This window comes from Ceratotherium simum, chromosome 40, assembly GCF_057802395.1.
Source record: "Ceratotherium simum simum isolate JZ-2026a chromosome 40, ASM5780239v1, whole genome shotgun sequence".
NCBI classification, from domain to species: domain Eukaryota; kingdom Metazoa; phylum Chordata; class Mammalia; order Perissodactyla; family Rhinocerotidae; genus Ceratotherium; species Ceratotherium simum.
Genome location: NC_141939.1, coordinates 5,354,607 through 5,370,578, shown reverse-complemented (window position 1 = coordinate 5,370,578; position 15,972 = coordinate 5,354,607). Strand labels below are relative to the sequence as shown.

The 15,972-nt window shown below is 48.0% G+C and overlaps 1 protein-coding gene across 7 annotated transcripts in view; it reads right to left on the bottom strand.

Annotated features, from left to right (window-relative positions):
- INPP4A (inositol polyphosphate-4-phosphatase type I A) overlaps positions 1–12,987 on the bottom strand; it is a 136,456-nt gene extending 123,469 nt beyond the window's left edge. For 3 of the 7 annotated variants that reach the window (XM_087426184.1, XM_087426192.1, XM_087426193.1), the window contains exon 1: positions 12,762–12,905. The gene's annotated coding sequence lies outside the window, so the exon portion shown is untranslated. Of the gene's footprint in view, positions 1–12,757; positions 12,907–12,967 lie in introns of those variants that run through there. The other 4 variants (XM_087426190.1, XM_087426191.1, XM_087426189.1 and 1 more) reach the window with 3 other exon arrangements.
- Positions 12,988–15,972: the final 2,985 nt, after the last annotated feature.

Here is a 15,972-nt window from a genome sequence, read left to right as displayed (position 1 = left end):
GTGTACATAAAAGGTGTGCACGCACATGTGCAAGTGGCAGGCGTAAGCGCACGAGTGAATGGCGTGTGCAAGCACATGAGTGGCATGTGAGCACACATGGGGTGTGAGTGGTGGATGTGCGCACATGTACTGGGTTGGGGTGGAGGGACAGTGACGGGAGCAGCTGGCCTGGCCAGCTTTACCCAGATGTGCAGCAGACAAATGCTTACGCCCCATGGTGGGCAGGCATGAGGAGGGCCCCAAACTTCTCCCATCCACGCCTGTTCCTGGGTCTGACATCCGACCATCACTGCAACTTTCTTTTGAGTTTAGGAATTGCTGGCAAATATATCCTTCTGAAAATGCACACGCCTCAAAAAGAAGAACACATTCAATTTCGCTGACACCTAGAGTAAACTCGTTATTAGATCCCTTTCATGTGACAGACAACAAGCACTTGGGATCACCCTTCTGAAAGGAAAAGCAGGATGAGAAGAGAAAGAGGCAGGATAGATGGACAAACAGACCCAGGGGTCACCCTTAATCCAGCTAGTGAGGCCAGCCCTCCCCACACTCAGTGGTGGGAGCCTGTCTGTGGCAGACTGAGGGCGAGGAAGGGTAAGCCAGCCCCTGAGGCTATGGTGGGGAGAAGCCTGTCTGCCTTCTCCTGGGCCCCTCCACTCCAGGCCCCTCCCCACTCAGGGCACCTCATCCACGGGCCCTCGCCTGGACTTCACACGCTGCCTGAAATCCTCCCCACCGAGGCAGCCCTTCCCTTCTGGGCACACCACGGGTCCAGCAACACCAGGGGGACTACTGATGGGAAGCAACCCTGGTCTGTGAGCCTCAGCAGTGGCCCTGAGAGCTTAGATTGAATTCTACCATTTCCGTTCTTTAAATGAGAAAAGTAAGGCACAGGGGGGGATCAAATGACCTCTTTCAGACTCTAGTATGAAGGCAGATGTGGAAGTGAGAAAGGTCACACGCCCTCGAGTTCTTGGTTAGCTGCCCATGCCTACAGTTTCCCCAGAGAAATCTCCCCAACATTCTGCCAACATTTTCCCAACAAGCACAAAAAGTTATCTTCCAAAAAAGATAACAACTTGCAGGAAAGACACAGCTAGTTGCCTCCAATGTCCATTCTTCCCTCCCCCCTCAGTGACAGGCCCAGGACCCTGACTTTAATTGGCACGGGGCTGTCTACTCTCCTTGCAGCTTGGTGTAGACAGAGTTCAGTTCTTGCCAACAAGATATAATGGCAAAGTTTGACAAGGAGCTCTCAGGAAGTCTGCCTTCATCCAGCCTGGTATCCGGAATGCCCACAAGCAGGCTGTACCTCCAGCTGCCATCCTGGACATGAGGCCCTGGGCCTCACTCTCAGGATGGTAGGGCATGAGCTCTGACTGCCCACCTCTGGACCTCAGCACATGAAAGAGAAATAGATGTCTATCTTGACTAAGCCTCTTTTCCTTCAGATTTTTCCTGTTATACACAGCCAAATATTAATCCTAACAATTCTACCATTCCCCACTTATATCCAACGATGTTGAATGTCACCATCTTGGAATGCTGAGAGCTGTGGATAGGGAAGAGTACTATTTTAGATTTAAGTACCTTTACAACCCCATTTTTCCAGAAAGAGACCTTTAAATAAAGCATTCTCAAATTTACCCTGGGCTCCAGGCTAAGGTGAGCACATTCTTACAAGACCTTATAAGCACAGTAAGATTCATTCTGCTGTAGTTACTTTATTTTATTTTTATTTTTTATTTATTTATTTATTTATTTTTTTTTTGTCCCCAAAGCCCCAGTAGATAGTTGTATGTCACAGCTGCACACCCTTCTAGTTGCTGTATGTGGGACTCGGCCTCAGGATGGACAGAGAAGTGGTGCCTCGATGCGCACCCGGGATCCGAACCCGGGCCGCCAGCATCGCAGCGCGCGCACTTAACCACCAAGCCACAGGGCCGGCCCTGTAGTTACTTTATACAACAGTTCCTCCCCAATATAATCAACATTTATAATCCTAAAAAAGCTAACCAATCCTATTTCTAGGCCTGTCTGGGTAGCAAGCTCAAAAAGCCTTAATATGAATTTCTGTTTACTATCCCAAACATTTACTAGCTTGGCTTGTATATTTAGTGTAGACAAATCTAGGTTATGAGGTAAAAATAGCACCTGCTTTTATTCATTACAGTCAGTCCATTAAATTAGGTTTACAGTCTAAGCCATGGGCTGCTAGTTGCCACGACAAACACTGGTACAATCCTTAACAGTTCACAAAACAGCCAACCTGTAGGTATGTAACACTGGTCAGATCCTGTGATGCTCAGTTCCAAGGAATAACACAGCAATTATTGCCCTGAAATTTGATCATATCTCATCTAATCCTGTTTGAAATGAGTCCATTCCACTACAGCTTAGAACACTCTTTGCTTTGGAAGCAGCGGAGGCTGTGCTGGCTGCTGTAACAAGGACGGACCTGCACTCCAGACAAGTGGCCCGAGGCCCTGAGAGCATCAGAGCCAGGTACACACGGGACACGGCCCAACAGTCAAGTCCCCAGTGCAAAATCCCAATGTCGCCCAGGTTGGAAACTGATGAAGATTAACTTTAAAACCTGGATGACTCTGGACCACCAAGTCGGTATAGGAGTGGTACGCTGTCATGGAAGCATCCCTTCCCTTTGAGCCGGTCAACCAATCCTGCAAAAGGCCCCTCGCTGCTTCACAGCCCATCTGCTAACTTTTCCTCTCTCTTTGACCAACAAGGTTAATACCTAGCTCAGTAAAGATATTTGACTAATTAAAGAACGATTAAATAATTAAGTTGACTACAAATGCAGAGATCTTCCTCCCTCCAGTAAAGTTATTCCACATACCATACAGCTCAAAGGCACCTATAACGATAACCACAAAACATGTGTCTTCGGCCATCGCTAGCAGGATGCCGACTATCTGCAGGACTATTTGCACTATCCAGTAAAGCAGGTTTCTGTTCTCGTGGGCTCTGTTGTGTTTCAAGGAGAAAGACACACCAATGAAGAAGGTGAAAGCTTTTGGCAATGGCAGCAACCCTGAAATACGGTCAGGACTCTTCTTGAAGGGACAGCACTCACGTAGTTGTATCCATCTGAAGCTCTTTCTTTTTTTCTTTTTAACCAGTTTATGCTTTAACTGATAACTTTAAATCCACGTACCCGTTACATAAAAGGTCTGGAGTGGTTAATAGGAAATAAGTCAAAAATAGGGTAAAACGAGGTCGAGGAGAGGTAGATGGAAAAGTCAAGGAAGGATGTCAAGCTGCCACAAAGAGAAAGTCCAGACCTGAACCAGACAACAAGTGTAAATAAATTATCAGGGGGGAAACATCAGGGAGTAAAGTGGTCTCCATCAGTCCACGGGAAAATGACAAGGATTTGGGCTCCAACACAGAAGCTCTGTAGTTGTACTGGGGGACTGTCTGCAAAAGGCCCAGAAGGAGGGATGTGGGGACGGAACGCAGGTTGGAGGAGCCAGGGAAAGGCACCAGATGCTCTCCTTGGACCAGGAAGAGCTTTGTCAGCATGGTATACAGGCAGCTCCGATCTCCATGGCCATCTCCGGGGTCCTCCAGGGTCTCTGACACTAAGCTTCTTTACTCTAGAGAAAGCTACTGCTGAATCACTGCAGGACAGAAAGTGAAAGAGGGAAGAGGCAGGAGTCTGATTTCCAAGGCCACAGACTAAAGAAGCACTTCCCTAAACAGACACTGTGTGTGCGTGTGTGTATGTGTGTCTCACCCCTATGCCGGCTAGATCAAGAACACATAACACTTGACCCACGCAGCCCACAGGCACTATCACAGCTCCACTTCCTTGTCGGATTGGGGGCCGAGCGAGGGAGAAAGAAGGGACTCACTTCCACTGGATGAAGGAGGAAGGAGGAGGTGCAATTCGGGCATGACTTCACCAAGTCACCGCAACTTGGGGGCAAAATCCAAAAGCGCCCTTCTCTTCCCCCTGAGGCGGGCAGCGTCTACCAGCAAGGTGTTTCCCGAAGGCCCATCCATTCACCCACCTCTCTCTCCTCTTCTAAATCAGAGGAGTAACAATGCTTGGAAGATTCTGGGGTATCTTGACATTTCTTGGCACATATCCCCATCTTAATTGGGCTCTGTCAATTATTGCATTTTATCAGCCATTTGATTATCACCCAATATGTAATGTGATCACTGTTTAACATTTGTATATGCAGAACACAGTCAAAGCAATGAATAAAAAATGTGAAAATGTGAAAATACTCAACATTCCACCATACACAATCACAAGTTTTTATGTGCTTTAAAAAAAAAATGTGTCAGTAGAAGACTTAGCTGGGTCAGTGACCACCTGACTGAAAGTTTATAAGCCCAGGCCCCTCCCACTTCCCTCTTCCCCTCTACCCACATCCTTCTCCTCTGACCTTTGCTGGCAGTCCCTTGCCTCTTAGAACCTCCTTCTTCTGCAATATTTCCCCTCAGAGATGCCCTGGTCAGGAGTCTGAGATGGGATGTACTCTAGCCTTTTGAGTACATTTTTAAATAGGGGCACTGTGGGAAAACAGAGTTATCGAGACTATACAGCTGAGCAAGGAGACACTGAGTCCCCGTGAGACAGTACCTTCCCACCTGCACTGGTCCGGAGCACCGCAGTTCACAGATCTCTCTTGCCTCCTATATTATTCAACCCACACACCCCCACCACCCCAGGCCCCTCACTGAGCCAGGCACTTTCCCCATGTTACAGATGAGACAGTTGACTCAGGGTCATGTCCAGCCCTTTTTCTTTCCACCACCCCCCTCAAAAAACAGACACAGACACCCCAAAGCCATTAATGCATACGCTTCGTGATGCAAACCAGTCTAACACCTGCATTAAGTAACGCATCCCACACCCATCCCAAAGTCACCCAAAGGTGACTTGGGAGTTGTCCTGTTATGGTTAAGCCACAAAGGATAGCAGGGAAAAAGCACAGGCAGCAATGACTCCATGGGGCCGGCCTCAAAACAAGGTGGATCCAGATTTCTGTCAGGAGAAAGATGGGTCAGGCATCCAGAGTTAAAATTTAAACCTCTGACAAATTGATACACTCCCTGCCACTGCCGCCCCATTTCTCAGAGTGGCCACGCTAAGGGCCCCCAACATCATCAAGAGGATCTGGCCCAGGTGCTCAAACACCACAGACAATAAACCAGAGCAAGACCAGAAAGTTGAGACCATTTTCTTGCTGTCCTCATGGGCTCCAGCTCCACTCCCGCTGGCCCACGCCGCTAAAAGGCCTCCCTGCTTCTAGATCAGTGGTTCTCCAGCTACGGTGAGTCACAGACCCCAGAGGTCCTGAGGAAGCCGCAGCCCTCTCCCCGGGAAAAGTCCCGTGTGTGTACACACGTCCAGTGGACCCCCTCCTCCCTCTGCTCAACCCTTGGGTTTGACACATTTTTACCAAAACCCACAGTAAGAAACATTCACGTTGTGACAATACCCAAACACATACACGCAGATGACGACATGGTTCACAAAAAAATGCTTACCCTTCCTATAGGAAACATACTTGGATATTTTCCACTCTATTTCAAAAAACTTTTTAAATGCAGGTTACAACCTCACATTGATTTCATGAACCACTGCCATCCGAAAAACACTGTTATGACCCCTCCCCGGCCGTCTCCTCCCCAGGCGCCCTTCCTTCCTCGGCAGTTAGCACTGACATAGTACAGCTCAGTGTGCGACTGGTCCTCAACACCTTTTTTGTGTATCAACACGAACCTTTAAAGCTTTGGAAAGTCAAGGAAATCTAGAAATACCACAGCTCACCAGTTCCAGGAAATCTCTGGAACAGCGGGCTATTTTGATCTCACACATTACACCGTGGAGGTGGCTATTTGACTTCACCCAAACATAAAGTTGGAGCTGTACCTGTGAAAGGGGACAGCAAAGCAGGTCACACAAGGCAAAGCCAGAGAGAGCCACAAACTGCCATTAAAAGTAGTCTCTCAGGCTGTCTCCAGGCCAATTCCTTCAACATTTCCCAAGCCCCAGTGACTGTACTGCTCTCTACTGTTTCTAATTGAGCAAGGAGTAGCAGAGTATGCAAACTGTACACACCTGAACACACTTTGGGACGGTTTCAGAAAGTGAGTCATAAGGGCCAGCCCGCCCAGTGGACTCCATCCCTGCTGGACCAGAGATAGAACCTGGGGCTGGGGTGTTATCAGTGCTGCTTCCTCTGGCACCAAGTCCTGCAGGGAGGACACAGGCCACACTCAGACGAGCTGGACAGGCTGCAGGCAGGGGGGCTAGGAAACTTAGCCGGGCCAGTAAGCTGGGGAATAGGGCAGGGGGCACCAAGGAGAGCAAAGCGGTCCACAGGCTCCTTAAACACTTCCCATGCCCCTCGGTTCACACTGTGTGTGGCCCACCCAACATTCACTCTCTCTTCTTCCTATTCTGGGAACTATCCCTGGTCTTGATTAGACTAAGAGAGCAATCCTCAAACTTGACCTGGCATCAGAACCACCTGGAGGGCTTGTTAAAAAGCAGGTTGCTGCACCCCACCCGAGGGGGGGGGGGGGTGTGTGTGGGGGTGTGTGTGTGTGTGTGTGTGTGTGTGTGTGTGTGTGTGTGTGTGTGTGTTCAGCCCTGAGCCAACATCCACGCTAATCCTCCTCTTTTTCCTGAGGAAGACCGGCTCTGAGCTAACATCTATTGCCAATCCTCCTCCTTTTTTTTCCCCAAAGCCCCAGTAGATAGTTGTATGTCATAGTTGCACATCCTTCTAGTTGCTGTATGTGGGACGTGGCCTCAGCATGGCCGGAGAAGCGGTGCGTCGGTGCGCGCCCGGGATCCGAAGCCGGGCCGCCAGCAGCAGAGCGCACGCACTTAACCGCTAAGCCATGGGGCCGGCCCCCCACCCCAGTTTCTAATTCAGTAGGTTGGGGTGGGGCCTGAGACTGCGTACCCGACAAGTCTCAGGTGATGCTGACGCTCACGCTGCTGGTCTGGGGCCACACGTGGGGGAACACTCACGGCAATCAGCACACAGCACTCTCACAGCCTCATGTTCTTGGTCCAGGGCAGGCCACATGAATCCTCACCACTGCCACAGACCAGAGGGAGGACTGGCAGACACTGTGTAGACACTGGTAGACACCGTGGGTGGGGACTGACAGGAACAGGAGCAGGGAAACACGCAGGCCCACTGACCCTGAGGACCACACATGACCGTGAGGAGGCTGACCCTGGGACAAAACCAGCAGTGATGGCTGGAGACAGGAGACAGGAGAAGAATCTAGGTCCTCGATGAAACTGTGAAACTGCTGACGGAGGAGAACTCCACTTCTGTGAGGTAATGAATGTCCTTACTGTTTACTTGGCAGCCCAAAGACCCCAACTGATACACGCCATAATCCAGGGAGACTCTGGAACAGGGCATCTCTGTTTCCTAACAGGACCTTGTTCTCCAGAAACACCCACCTGCCTAAATGTATTTCCTTCACACTTCCAGAATTTGTATGCCTAGGTCATCCTTCTTGAAAATCCTAATTAAAGGGTTAGAGAATGAACTATTTGAAATGCAAGCAACACAGGACAGGGAAGGAAAAGAATTCCATATCCCAGAGTGAATTAACGTTATCAGACAGCGACTATAACAGCAGCTGACAGCAGCTGTACAAGGGCTATGGTGGAGGCGTGGGGACAGGAGCAGGAAGGGAGGCAGGGGATTCTCAGGAGACCCCAGAATCCTGCCTTGTAAGTGCAACTGGAGGGCGCAGAGGGGCGCCGCAGGAACTCAAGGTCGACAGAATTACCAGGTGTCTGAGGGAGGGCTCAGAGAGGCGCCCAGGGACAGCACTCACGTAGTTGTATCCTTCTGAAGCTCTTTCTTTTTTTCTTTTTAACCAGTTTATGCTTTAACTGATAACTTTAAATCCACGTACCTGTTACATAAAAGGTCTGGAGTGGTTAATAGGAAATAAGTCAAAAATAGGGTAAAACGAGGTCAAGGAGAGGTAGATGGAAAAGTCAAGGAAGGATGTCAAGCTGCCACAAAGAGAAAGTCCAGACCTGAACCAGACAACAAGTGTGAATAAATTATCAGGGGGAAACATCAGGGAGTAAAGTGGTCTCCATCAGTCCACGGGAAAATGACAAGGATTTGGGCTCCAACACAGAAGCTCTGTAGTTGTACTGGGGGACTGTCTGCAAAAGGCCCAGAAGGAGGGATGTGGGGACGGAACGCAGGTTGGAGGAGCCAGGGAAAGGCACCAGATGCTCTCCTTGGACCAGGAAGAGCTTTGTCAGCATGGTATACAGGCAGCTCCGATCTCCATGGCCATCTCCGGGGTCCTCCAGGGTCTCTGACACTAAGCTTCTTTACTCTAGAGAAAGCTACTGCTGAATCACTGCAGGAGAGAAAGTGAAAGAGGGAAGAGGCAGGAGTCTGATTTCCAAGGCCACAGACTAAAGAAGCACTTCCCTAAACAGACACTGTGTGTGCGTGTGTGTATGTGTGTCTCACCCCTATGCCGGCTAGATTAAGAACACATAACACTTGACCCACGCAGCCCACAGGCACTATCACAGCTCCACTTCCTTGTCGGATTGGGGGCCGAGCGAGGGAGAAAGAAGGGACTCACTTCCACTGGATGAAGGAGGAAGGAGGAGGTGCAATTCGGGCATGACTTCACCAAGTCACCGCAACTTGGGGGCAAAATCCAAAAGCGCCCTTCTCTTCCCCCTGAGGCGGGCAGCGTCTACCAGCAAGGTGTTTCCCGAAGGCCCATCCATTCACCCACCTCTCTCTCCTCTTCTAAATCAGAGGAGTAACAATGCTTGGAAGATTCTGGGGTATCTTGACATTTCTTGGCACATATCCCCATCTTAATTGGGCTCTGTCAATTATTCCATTTTATCAGCCATTTGATTATCACCCAATATGTAATGTGATCACTGTTTAACATTTGTATATGCAGAACAATGAATAGTGAGAGTAACAGACTAAAATCTATTGCATGAAGCAAGAATTCATGAGTGTAGAGCTGTAAATCAAAGAATAAATAAGGGAGAAAGAGAAGTTCTTCCTCTCAGTCCAGTTCCAACTAATAAGTGTAGAAAGAAATATGGAATTAGAAAATCACCATCTGTCAATTATCATAAGTGATTCAGGTAAGAATCATCAATGGATTCTAAAACCAGTCGGTGGAGGTATGAAGAATAACAGTATATTTACTAGTCTCATGTTACCTTACTACGCGATACATGTTAATTACAAAGGGAAACATGGTAACTTTTCTGTGAGGGAACCTGGCAGACACCACCTTAATCAAGCGATCCAAGTTAACATGCCCAGTGAATGGGACTAATCGACAGCATATGCCTCTTCCTGATAGGACTTGCTAAGATGCCCACAGCATCACCGCTGTGCTACTCCTGCCAAAAGTGCATCATATGAACCTAATCATGAGGAAAACGCAGGCAAACTGAAATTGATGGACTTTATCCAAAAGACAGGCAGTAGTCTTCAAAAATGTCAATATCATGAAATACAAAGAAAGATTCAGAAACTGTTGCAGATTAAAGGAGACTAAAGAGATAGGACAACTTAATGCAATGCATAATCTTAGATTTTTTTTTTTTTTGCTCTAAAGGACATTATTTGGGCTATTGGCAAGATCTGAAAAAGACCTGTAGATTAAATAATAGTGTTGTATCAACATTTAACTTCCTGATTTTTAATAATTGTACTGTTGTTATGCAAGAGAATGCCCTTGTTTTTAGGAAATACACAATAAAGTATTTAGAGGTAAAAGGGCATCAAGTCTGTAATTTACCATTAAACAGTTCAGAAAAAAGTAATCACGCACACAGATATGAAAGGAGGATAAAGCAAATGCAGCAAATGTCAACATTTGGAGAATCTGGGTAAAGCGTATCTGGGAAGTCTTTGGATTATTCTCACAACTTTTCAGTGAACCTGAAATAATAAAAAAAAAAATTTAAAGAGAGCAAGGTGCGTCTATCTATAGAAATATAGGTAAATTCCTGGGGATTAGGTTCATGATGGCATTTTTCTTAAAAGCACAGAGAGAAAATGAAGCAGGGCTGCCCCGGTGTTACTACTGGTCTCCCCCAGAATATGCTCTCCTCACAGAGCTTTAGTTCCAGGACACTGGAAAAAGCTGTTTTGATGAATCTCTCAAGAACAGCTCATTAGTCAAGTTCCACAAAAGAAGCAACAACAAAATCAAGCCTTCTTCACTGCAGATTTGTGCTATTTTTTCCTCCATGAAAGCCAAAGCATCCTGACACCATGAGTAGCTGATGATGCTATGGGGACCTTCCTGGAATATGTAATCTATAAAGGAGTTTTTCATTAAAAAAAAACAGGATAAAATAGTTTTGATCCAAAGTCTCCCCCTCCACTCTGTCTTATTGGATTCCTAAGATGTTAAAGCCATGGGGTGGGGGTCAGGGGTCAGTTGGTCCCACTCGCCTTCCCATTCCATTCCTCTGGTGCATTTGCAGATTTGCTGGCTGCAAAGAAGGCTCCCAGGTAGGCAGCTGGCTAAAGGGACTTGCAGGGTCAATAGTTCTCTCTGTCATATACACTCCATCTCTCTGGTGCTTCACAGTTTACAACAACCTTTCATGTATATTAGTTTATTTCATCCTTTCCTTAAAGTAACTTTTTTTTTTTTTTAAAGATTTTATTTATTTATTTTTTCCCCCAAAGCCCCAGTAGATAGTTGTATGTCATAGCTGCACATCCTTCTAGTTGCTGTATGTGGGACGCGGCCTCAGCATGGCCGGAGAAGCGGTGTGTCGGTGCATGCCGGGGATCCGAACCCGGGCCACCAGCAGTGGAGCGCGTGCACTTAACCGCTAAGCCACGGGGCCGGCCCTTAAAGTAACTTTTTAAAAGATCTTAATATTCAGTTTAACAGCAATTGGACAAAATATCTAGTTTCCAAAACAATGAGATAAACTATAATGTCTACCCTCAACTTCAAGTTTAGTTGGGAGACAAGCCTTGTACATGAGCAGATAAACACTCTGAGATAGCATAAGCCTAATGAAAAATAGATAAGTAAAGTAGCTATGAGAATTAGTATGACTAACTCTATTGCTGAGCTCAGCAGAAATACAGCCCTCCTTTCTCTTTGAATTGGTCCAACATCCATTCATTTAAACCCTGTGTTCAGGGCAAACTCTCCCAGTAACTTTGGCTTGTTGCTGCAGAGATGTGTGTACAAGACACCTCAGGAAACAAGGCCTTCTGGGGCTCCGTTCACATACAACGAACACAACCCCTGGCACAGCATCATGGTCTTCTGATACCAACCATCCAACAGAACCACCCCAGACCTTCCCACGTGGGCACCATCATTCACCTCTCCAAAGAAACCAATGAATTGAATCTTGCAAGAGTAAACATTTCAGCAAAGAACCTCCAAAACAAAGGCCCTAGCCTAGCTCCAAAGACAAAATTCCTATTAAGAAAGCCTGTTTTCAAGCAAAGAAAAATCAGGCTTAATTCTAGGGCAACCTATAGCTATTCTATGTGCATGTACCAACGCCAACCGCATCTAGATTCCAAAACAAACTCAGCAAAGTAGGTTCTGTTCTCGCCTTCTAGAGATGAGAAAATTGAGAACCAGAGTTAGCAAGTGGCAGATCCAGGATTCACACCCAAGGCAGCCTGTTCTGTCCCCAGCCCCACTGGCTTGCCCACAGTCCACACAGATGAATGTGAATGTTGACAGTCCCACTGTCAACAGAGATGAATCAGGCAGAATTCCACTGCAACATTCAAATTGCCACCCCACCCCCTCCTATTCCCTTGGTTTAGATGCCCTAAGGGGCAGGTGATAAATCAAATTCTACTCTTAGGCAGCCTCCCAATACAATACACGTTCCGTCTCCAAGCAAAAGACAAGAAGATGGGCATTACAACTGCCCATACTTTTTTCTTACCCAGAGGAATATTTTCATGATCTGTCATTAGGGATGAACTCGGGGCAAGAGGAACACATCATTATGTAATGTCAGAGGGCAGGCGACAAGGGGGAGGGAAAGCCCAGCCACCACCGCTCCCTTCGCCCACAAAGACATAAATTCACGTTTGACATTTTGAGTGTTTCAGTCTTCTATGGCCGACACACTCATAATTGGCTTTTCCAGAAACGGTCACAGATCCCTGCAAATTTCTCAGCCCTCAATTAACGGACTAGCAAAGCCAGAAAAAAAGAAAATATACGAAGCACAGATGCCAGAAACGTCTGGCGCTATGGGCCGGCAGAACAGGGCAGCGTCGAGAGGATGGAGACCAGATTTCCTACACTGAGATGCACGGTTTCTTCACCCGGTTATGTTTCCACCCGAAACACAGCAAGGCCTTCAGCGTCTGGAGTCCCCAGATCCAGCCCTGAAGACGCACCAAGCAGGCGCCAGGACCCGACCTCGGGGCGCCGCGACCTGCATCCCGGCTCCCCGCCACCCGCTCCAGCCTCGCGCTCCACTCGGCCGAGACCGCCCGGGTCTTGGTCTTGCAGGGGGTCGGCCAGGGTTGGACTGCTCCCCGAAGACGCAACCGCAGGTGAACCGCTAGGCTGTGCGATTTCCATGACAACCGCGGGCGCCGCCGTCCCCGGCGGGCGCACCGGGTCTGGGGATGCGCGCCCCGCCCCGCCCGGGTGCAGCCCGGGCCCCGGCTCCCCGCAGCCGCCGCGCCGCCCCTGCCCCCGGCCCGGCCCGGCTCACCTACCCGGCGCGCCCCGGCCCGCGGCGCCCGCGCCCTGCCGCCCCGCCGTCCTCGGTGCCGCCGGGCCGCGCGCCCGAGCCCCGCCGCAGCAGCGCTGCCGCTCGGTCGCCAAGTCGCGGGCTGCGGCGCGGCCCCAGCCGCCGGTCCTCCTGCCCCGGCCCGCGGCGGCCACCCCAGCCGCAAACCCGCCGCCCGCCCGCAGCCCGAACCTCGCCGCCGCCGCCGCTCCACAGGCCCCGCGCAGCCCCGCCCCGGCCCCGGCCCTCGCCGCGCAGGCGCGCTCCTCGAGCCCCGGACCCGGGCCCGCCCCCAGCCCGCCGGGCCCGCCCCCAGCCCGCCGGGCCCGCCCCCAGCCCGCCGGGCCCGCCCCCCGGCGCCCGAGCCGCGCGTGCTGGCTGCTGCTGCCGGGCCCCCGCGAGACCGCGCTCTCGGCTGGAAGCGAATGGCCTGCATTTTCGCCCTCACATATGCTGCGACTTCTGAGGCCCTGACACAGCCCCAGGGAAGAAGGTTCCACGGAAGAGCCGCGACCGGGTGAAGAGCTCCGGCCCTTTGCCCCAGGGTGAGCGTGCTCCCCGTGGTGCAAAGGTACGCACTCCCTGGGATACGCTTAGGAAACTGAACGTACAACCCAGAAACATGTGCAATTAAAATCAGGCTTTCACAATACAGATAAGCAACAAGAAACTGCTGACACCCTTCCATACCTGTTCTGGCGTGTTGTAGAGACAGACATTTGTGGACTCGCACCAAATGTCAGCTCCTTACCCTTCTCCCAAGTTCTGTTTTTCCACAGGAAAAAACATACAATATTCAGAAGTTTGGGAAGAAATTTTTCACTTTAATGTGACTTTAAACCGTAATATTTCTGCTTAAGCAAAGGTAAATACTGGACTGAATATAAACATTTATTTTATCATGGTGACTTTAAATTTTATCAGAAAAAAAATTCTCCTTAAAAATTCTTAAACGAGGGGGTGGGTTAAAGGAGTAGAGGATCATACATGTAGGGTGATGGATAAAAATTAGACGGTTGGTGGTGAGCATGATACAGTCTATACAGAAACTGATAAATAATAATGTACACCTGAAATTACACAATATTATAAACCATTATGACCTCAATAAAATAATTGAAAAAAAAATCTTAAATGAAAACTATATTAATTCAATACACCAGAACACTTCTAGGTCAGAGTTCACATCCCTCAGGTATAAAAGCAAGCATTTATAATTTGCTTTAAAAAAGAAAGCTGAGCCAGCCCTGATGGACTAGTGGTTAAAATTTGGTGCTCACTGCTTCACTGGCCAGGGTCCACTTCTGTCTCAGGGTCTCGGAACCACACCATCACCTGTCTGTCAGTTGCCATGCTGTGGCTGTGGCTCACATAGAAGAACTAGAAGGACTTACAGCTAGGATATACAACCATGCACTGGGGCTTTGGGGAGAAAAAGAAAAAAAAAAAAGAGGAAGATTGGCAGCAGATGTTAGCTCAGGGCAAATCCTTCCCTGCAAAAAAAAGGAAAGCTATTAACCTGTTAGAAATGAAAATTAAACAAGACTTCTCTGATCTCATTTAGAATTAGATCTGAACCTACCCATGTCCCAAAAACCAAATGCAGACAATAGTCTGGAATAAAAATAAGCAAATATAAAACTATTTTTGAAGTTTAATTTCTGACTTTTTAGTTTATTTCTCTTCTGAAAAGTAATTTATTAACAAAATGCTTTTTATTATTTCTTCGGATAAATGGAAAGAAATATTGGCAGAACTTTAACCCTAGTATAAAATTAAATCCAATAAAATCAAACAAACTTGTGGAAATGCAAACATATTTTTATATTTTATTTTCTAAAATTAAGGTGACCAGGGGCTGGCCCAGTGGCACAGCAGTTAAGTGCACATGCTCCACTTTGGAAGCCCGGGGTTCACAGGTTCAGATCCTCGGTGCATACGCACACCCTGCTTGTTAAGCCGTGCTGTGGTGGCATCCCATATAAAGTAGAGGAAGATGGGCACGGATGTTAGCCCAGGGCCAATCTTCCTCAGCAAAAAAGAGGAGGCTTGGCATCGGATGTTAGCTCAGGGCTAGCCCACCTCACTAAATAAATAAATAAAATTAAGGTGACCAACATACCTGGTTTACCTGAGACAGTCCCAGTTTACACCTTTTATCCAGGAAAATTATTAGTAGGGGCCCCTTTCACTCTCAAAAGTGTTCAGACGATACATTTTATGGCTATGTTACCTTTAATCAAGCCAAGAGAGTTTTTAAAGATTTTATTTATTTATTTTTTCCCCCTAAAGCCCCAGTAGATAGTTGTATGTCATAGCTGCACATCCTTCTAGCTGCTGTATGTGGGACGCGGCCTCAGCATGGCCGGAGAAGCAGTGCATCGGTGTGCGCCCAGGATCCGAACCTGGGCCGCCAGCAGTGGAGCGCGCACACTTAACCGCTAAGCCACGGGGCCGGCCCCATGCCAAGAGAGTTTTTAAATCATTAGCTTTAAAAAAAGAAACAAATGGAAATTCACAAACATTTAAAAATAGACATCAGCCCAATTTCAACAATTCATTCATTTAGCATAGTAACAAACACTGAATGAGGATCAGGCTTCCAATAACATTTGTCACTTGACTGCTGTATAATTCAGGATAATCTTAAAAGATTAATCACGTTTTCAGTGTAGCAAGGAATGAGACCCCAATTCCGTAGTAGAGTGAACATTATCAAGAGAAAAGGAAGGCAAGTTTGTTAGTAAATACCGTGCTTTGCATTCCATAAACATCACAGCATGATAGAAGAAAGTATCCTAGAAGTGTGCTGGTGGGAAAGTATCCCCATCCTTTAGAAGCTCTCAACATGGGGTCCCCAACCAGCAGCATTAACATCCTCTCAAAACTTGCTAGAGATGCAAATTCCCAGGCCCCATGCCAGACCTGCTGAATCAGAAACTCTGAAAGTGATGCCAGCAATCTGTATTTTAACAAGCCCTCCAGGAGATTCTGATAAACAGGTGGACCTAGATAATCTATGTACACTAAGTAAGCTGATTTAGGTAATCTATGCAGCCGTGTGCCACAAAATGACGTTTGGTCAACAATGGGACTGCATGTACAACAGTAGTCCCACAAGATTACAATGGAGCTGAAAAATTCCTATCACCTAGTGACATTGTAGCCATCCTAATATCCTAGCGCAACACATTACT